Genomic DNA, 7,579 nt, shown 5'->3' on the forward strand with positions numbered 1-7,579 from the left:
TAAATATAAAAATGCCTACATGTCATAATGGATAGTCATTCCATGTATCAGAATTAGGCTACCTATTTGCTTGCGCACGAGCAGCTCCGTTTCCTCTCTGGAGACGTGCTCTGTCTTTGTGCTTGCAAATTCTGCCGTGTAAATGGCAAATCCGCCATGGCACGAGCGCAACTGGCTCTTAAAGGGAATGGGAGACGAGAGACTGATTGGTTGATTGCACCCTATGCCCAAAACACACCCATTACTCATTAAGAGAATAGGGACAACCCTTTTAGACCATGCGCCAGGCACACTGGGCGTTTTTCCCGTTGTTAAACTAGAAAAAGGGGATTTGGACATGCCCTAAGTGCACCTGCGTCGTGCGCTTTAGACCATGCGCTTGGATCATTAAAATAGGGCCCTTCATTCTAAATTCAAAACAATTAAGATTATTTTTCTTACTCCATGGACACATTTTTCTAGTTTTAAAAATACTTAATTCTGATAAGAAAAGAAGATTTAGTATTTTTGCCTTGTTTTTCATTACATACATACATATATACTTTATATATATATATATATATAGAGAGAGAGAGAGAGAGTAAAAAGAAGGAAAATTAGTTTTTAAGTCTTGTTTTCTGAAACATTTATTAGAATTAGGTTTCTAAATATCTATCAATAAGAAAAAAAATCTTGTTGTCCCTTTGAATTAAGTGAAGTGGTATTTTCAAATGGCTTTATTCATGCGACTTGTTACGAAAACTCATAAGAAATCTGAAAAATAATATTAATATTAAATATTAAAGCCTATTTTTTCTTTTAAGATTTTAGTACATTTATTTTCATGACAATTAAGCACTTTTTTTCTTGCCCAAATTCTGTTATATGTGACAAAATATCAAATTATAAATTAAATAATGATTTTTCCTATTTATTTTCTATTATAATTTTATTTGTATGAAGTACAATTTTAAGTATAGCCAAGGTAATATGCATGTATTTATTTTATGTGCTATAACGTATTCTTTTTATATTTATTTATTTTTATTATTTGTTTATTTTTTAGGTTTCATTTGTATATTTTATCAATTTTTTTTGCAGTGTTTTCATTAGCCTATTTATATATATTTTTTTTATGTTAGATGTCTTAAAGGGATAGTTATTTGTATAACCAAACAGTTTCTGGTCCCTATTGACTTCCTTAGTATTTTTTTTCCCCATACTATGGAAGTCAGTGGCTGTTTGATTACCAACATTCTTCACAATATCTTTTTACGTTCAACTGAAGAAAAAATTCATACAAATTTAGAACAACATGAGGTTGATTAAATAATGACAGATTTTTCATTTTGGGGTGTACTATCCCTTTAATGTATAATGAATTGCACAAGGAATGGTTTAGCTTTTATTGACAGTGATGGGTTGGCCAATCCCAGCATATTAAGAATTTCCTGAGCTAATATACGGTTTGCTTTTTCCCGCTTCCGTGACTTAAAATCACACCTGTCAATGCACGCAATTATTTCACCACACCGCTGGCGGACATTAGGCCACAAGTGAGGCAGCGTTTTCAGATGGCTTTATTCACAGTGCTTGTCATTAGCGTGCATTAACTCGGGTGGGAGGGAAGGCTAGTCATTAGCATACGTTCAGTGGGCTCATGAATATTTGAACCGCTGCGAGCAGAGGACTCATTGTTAGCGTAGCATCATTAGTGTAGTGTTAGCAGCAGTGAGAACGTTTGGAGCGACGAGCGGCCAGCTGGGAGCGCGCGGTACAGGGCCCAGGAGTGTGTGAAGGATGGCTGTTTAGAGTGTGTGTACGGCTTCAGAGTGCCACTGAGGGAATCACTGAGAGACTCTTTGATGAGAAACAGAGCTGATCGTCCCCATGTCCCTGATGACAGAGAGAGAGCGAGAGACACGTCCCCGCAGCTTAACGCTAAAACCTCAGGGATTTGCTTCAATGGAGAGAAGAGCATTCCAGCGTCTCTCCCACACGCTCACTTTTTCTTGTGCACATACACCAACACACATGATGCACAAATATACATAAACCATACAGCAGGATCTGCGAAAAACTGACAAGAAATTAAGAAAATTTACTGTGCAGAATTTTTGCAGAAATCAATGCCTTTTTATTTTTTTTTTACCATAAATAAAGTTTTGGTAACACTTTCTATTAAGTCCATTTTTATAACAGGGGGGGGGGGGGGGGCTAATAAACTAATTAAATTGAGAGTAAATAATGAAGCTTCATCTATCACCTTTTTTTATATACAGCAGCTTCAAAAAAGGCACATTTTACTTTTTTTCTGTGGAATTAAACGTCTCATATGCCACTGTTATTAGTAATATAACTTCTAATGCCAACTGCCAAATATAAAACATAAAAATTAAAGGAGTCATATGATGTTGCTAAAAATAACAATATTTGGTGTATTTGGTGTAATGAAATGTGTTTATGCGGTTTAAGGTTAAAAAAACATTATTTTCCACATACTGTACATTATTGTTTCTCCTCTATGCCCCGCCTTTCTGAAACGCGTCAATTTTTACAAAGCTCATCAGTCTGAAAAGCGAGGTGTGCTCTGATTGGCCAGCTATCCAGTGTGTTGTGATTGGCCGAATACCTCAAGCGTGTGACTGAAATGTTACGCCCCTTACCATACTGTGATGCTGTGTCCCGGCCGGAACGACGTTCATATAACCCCTTTAATACAATTTATGAATGCACATAAGAAAAGAGAGAAAGTAGGGATTTTTTCTCTTTTATTATTTTTTTTTTATTTATATATTTTTACACATCTATTTACTTTTTTCTTTTTTTTTTTACAATAAAGTACCGAAAGTTCATAAAACTATTTCCACATAAGCTATTTTTTAAGAGTTGCTGTTCTGTGTGACGACAGACTCCTCTCCATCCTGAACTTCAGACTGAGACTGTCGACTTGTGTTATTGTTCTCATCTGAGCTATTCTGCAAAGTGTCTGAAATTCACGGTCTTTTACTTGATATTAAATAGCGCTCCATCGAACGCTAATGCACACTGTACAGCATGCCCAGGGTTGCCAGGTCTCAGAAAAATTTCCAGCCGAAAGCTTACTCAAACCCCCCCCAAAAGGAATGAAAACTAACCCAATTGTTGCCATGTCCAATCACAGCTGACAGCTGCTTTATTCCATTAATGCCTTTTAAAATAAACATTTTGATTTGATTAATTCTAGGCCTATGTTTTAAATCTTAGCAAGACAAGTTTATATGTAGTATGTGCATATTAAATTATTTAATCTGTATTTTATTTTTTAATTTATTTTATTTTACCCTTTCTTTCATTTTAATTTTCAGCACTTTTCAAGATAAAATTAAAAGGGCTAAAATATTATGACATTATTTTTTTCCCATATCATAGCAATATTTATCACAATATTAATTTACCATTATTATGGAAGGAAATGCTTTGAGTATGCATGTAAACATAACATCTTTTTTACCCCCACATTCTTTCAAGCCAACGTTTAATTTAGGGCCCCATGAAATTCACTTTATTTTTTCCCTATATTATGTGTTTTCCATTTGATTTATTTTGTGATTTATGATTTAATACACATTTATCATGAAAAATGATGTCTCATGAAATTAATAATAATATAATAAAATATAACAATTAATTTACAACAATTTTTATTTTTGTCAAATAAGATGATGCACGACAAAACAATGTGTTTGATATTAGAACATGAATGAAAAATATTTGGGTTGAATGATATTCCTTACAAATAATAGTAATAGTATTAGCCTATTATTTTGAGAAGTACATATTATTAAATCATAGTAGCTCATATATTTCTGTTCACATTTCTTCACGTTTGTCATAAGATACAGTGAAAAGATCTTTCGGAGAGGCTCTGGAGATGAAGTTCATAAAGTGCGAGGCGAACGCTGAAATCACCATGAGCTTCACATGTGTTTGAGTTTGTAGAGAAAACTATGGCATTTAAACAGACACGCAGAACGTGCAGACTTATAAGCGACATACTTTGACTGGTTTTTGTCATGTTTATATGTGCTGAGTAAAACCCTTAAAGGTGACATATCATAAAAATCTGACTTTTCCAGGTTTTAAGTGCTATAATCAGGTCCCCGGTGCATCTACCAACCAAGGAAACGTGAAAAAAGATTAACCCAGTAACTTTGTTTTGGTAAGCCTTTTTCTGCAAGCGTCTGAAAAAACGAGCGCATCTGATTTCGCTCCCTTGGTGACGTGGCAAAGGGATCTCATTATAATATTACCGCCCCTTAATCTGTAAGTTTACACCCATAGTGCCGTCATTTTGATTTTGCAAACGACAATGGTGTAATGCCATGGTGAAAGTTTGAGCAAAACATGCTAACTTTTCTGTCTTTGGCTGCACAAATGAGCACAGAACACTATTTACAGTCCCAGCCTCAGAGGAGACAAGAGAGCAGTGGATTTATTGATTTATTTACTGTATATTTCTGCTGCCACACAGATCTAAAATAAACATGCAATTTATTTCCCAGCTGTTTACCTTCACAGACATAACCGACTGTTTTTGTAACTCGTGTGTTTTTAACGTAAACTTGTGTGTGAATGAGAACTTAGTTTAGTACTCACATGCTGTGATAGCCACTTTCTGTCCGTGTGCTTCGGATGTGTGCACTCAGAAAACCGTATATCATAAGTTTAAACTAATATGGTTTAAAACACATGATTTCAGCGCGATAAACATGATATTCTGAACCAAAACAGATGTTTTTTAGCAGATAGGAGCTGTTAAGGTGCAGCTCTATTCTTGAAAAGGGGCGGGGAGCAGCAGCTCATTTGCATTTAAAGAGACAGGTCCAAAAAACAGCGTGTTTCTGCTTCCACTCAAAATAGGCATTTTCAAAATTATATAATAAATGATCTGTGGAGTATTTTGAGCTGAAATTTCACAGACACATTCTGGGGACACCAGAGACTTATATTACATATTGTAAAAAGGGGCATAATATGTCTCCTTTAACATCTGCTGTGCTCTGGGTGAAACTCACGTAATAGGTTGTGATGTGACATCCTCTCCATTCTTATGTTGCCATGTTTGTATTCCAAGTATAATACACATTAGTAAAAGGATCTATTTGAATTTTTATTTGTCTATAGATACACTTTAGGCAGCCGCGGTACATTATAAAAGTAGCCCAAAAAACTGCAACCAGTGGCTCTGCAATTTTTCCTGTGACTGCATTTTCAAAATAGCCCAATTGTGCGGAAAACCTTGACATGGAAACACTGAGTGCGCCTAATTAACCCCTTCCCCATAATGCCAATTGTTTATAGGCCACATATTAGGCACTTTTTTTTAGGGTTTTAATGTTTATTTTTCAATGTTAATGAAAGTGACACTGGGAGTTAAAAACAGGAATATCATTAGGAAATCCTTGGGAGGGCTGTGCCGGGGCTAAGCAAGTTTCTGACGGGGCTATAGCCCCATCAAGCCCGCCCTAGCACTGCCACTGAATGAATGCATAATGCATTATTAAAAAAAACATATAATATGTTGTTTCATCTCATAAATAATCATAACAACAATTATAATACATTATAAAACTTACTTATTTGTGGTTATAACTTTGTGAGTATGATTATTTATAACATGCAATAAACACCATATTAAATCCACTTAATTTATAATGGGTTATTAGTCTCATATCTTGACATTATTTACTTAAAGGGTTAGTTCACCCAAAAATGAAAATTAGGCTACATTTTACTCACCCCCGAGGCATCCTAGGTGTATATGACTTTCTTCTTTCAGACGAATCCAGTCGGAGTTATATTAAAATGGTCTTTGATCTTTCAAGCTCTATCATTGCAGTCAGTGGGTGTTGCATTGCTTCAGTCCAACAGAAGTTAAATAAAAAGCGCCCATCCATAAAAAAAAAAGGGGGTCGGGGAGGGTGAACAAAGGCCTCCTGTAGCGAATTGATGCATTTTTGTAAGAAAAATATCCATATTCAAAATGTAATAATCACTTTAATCTAGCTTGTGCTCACAGTTGTACATGGAAGCAGCTCCGGGCGGCTGACGAATGAGGTCAGCACACTCACCCCCGAGGCATCCTAGGTGTATATGACTTTCTTCTTTCAGACGAATCCAGTCGGAGTTATATTAAAATGGTCTTTGATCTTTCAAGCTCTATCATTGCAGTCAGCGGGTGTTGCATTGCTTCAGTCCAACAGAAGTTAAATAAAAAGCGCCCATCCATAAAAAAAAAAAGGGGGTCGGGGAGGGTGAACAAAGGCCTCCTGTAGCGAATTGATGCATTTTTGTAAGAAAAATATCCATATTCAAAATGTAATAATCACTTTAATCTAGCTTGTGCTCACAGTTGTACATGGAAGCAGCTCCGGGCGGCTGACGAATGAGGTCAGCACTGCGCATGCGCCGGTGAGTCTCGTGAAAACCAACGTTTGTTTACAGGATCAAAGGAAGCAAAGTTTCCTTACTTTAGCGAAGGAAAACCAGTCTCCTCTTGGCTTCTTATACACCTAGGATGCCTCGGGGGTGAGTAAAACGCAGCCTAATTTTCATTTTTGGGTGAACTAACCCTTTAAGATCTGTACAGTATCTTACTATCTTACTGATATTACAATAAATATAGATAAAATCAAATGTGCCGTATTACACATTCATCTGATCAGATATCTGATTTAAGAAGGCTGTTTTATTTGTATTATTATTGTTGTTGTTATTTATAAGTAGTCTTTGTCTGGTTTAAGTAAAGTAACAAGTTAACGATGGCAAGATATGAGACTTATAAATCATTATATCTATGGGAAATATAATCCATTGTAAGTTAATTGGATGCAATGTGTTCAATGTGTATTATAAATCAGCATACTCTTAAAAGCTATAACCACAAATAATACTCATGAGATGATAAAACATATTATAAGGTGTTTTATTTCTTTAAAATAAATGATTGATTTATGAATTGTTTAATTATGAATTGACATTTTTATACAATGTTATGTATATTGTATATTATATTGTAATTTTATTTGAAAAATAATGTATATATATATTTTTTATAAATAAATAAATTCTTAAAATACAAGAATCCTTCATAAAAATTACGAATTATTGCATGTCTAAAATGATCATAGTCTAAACAGAGTGAAATAACCAAAAACCATTTATTTTGTGGAAATATATGTATATACTGTATATATATATATATTTAATCATTTTTATCAAATAAAATGATGATGATATATATAATATTATAGATTTTTAATGGACTATTTTTTTATTTTTTTGTATTTATCGTGCATCTGTATAATTTAATTTTAAAATGTCTGTACTAATGTTACATTTAAATAAATGTTTAAATATTAATACATAATTTTAAATAAATAATTTTAGATAATAAAATAAATATTAACAATTTATTAATAAATATATTTATTTAGAGTAATAATAAAACATAAATATATTAAAACATTTTTATTTCTTGTTTTGTGTGTGTGTGTGTGTGTGTGTGTGTGTGTGTTTGTGTGTGTGTGTGTGTGTGTGTGTGTGTGTGTGTGTGTGT

At 34.1% G+C, this 7,579-nt stretch overlaps 1 protein-coding gene across 1 annotated transcript in view; it reads left to right on the plus strand.

Moving 5' to 3' along the window:
• The window catches only part of LOC107556835 (GPI ethanolamine phosphate transferase 2-like), a 116,442-nt gene that overhangs the window by 24,983 nt on the left and 83,880 nt on the right, over positions 1-7,579 (plus strand). The window lies entirely within an intron of this gene.

This window comes from Sinocyclocheilus grahami, unplaced genomic scaffold, assembly GCF_001515645.1.
Source record: "Sinocyclocheilus grahami isolate Dianchi unplaced genomic scaffold, SAMN03320097.WGS_v1.1 scaffold580.1, whole genome shotgun sequence".
Lineage (NCBI taxonomy): Eukaryota > Metazoa > Chordata > Actinopteri > Cypriniformes > Cyprinidae > Sinocyclocheilus > Sinocyclocheilus grahami.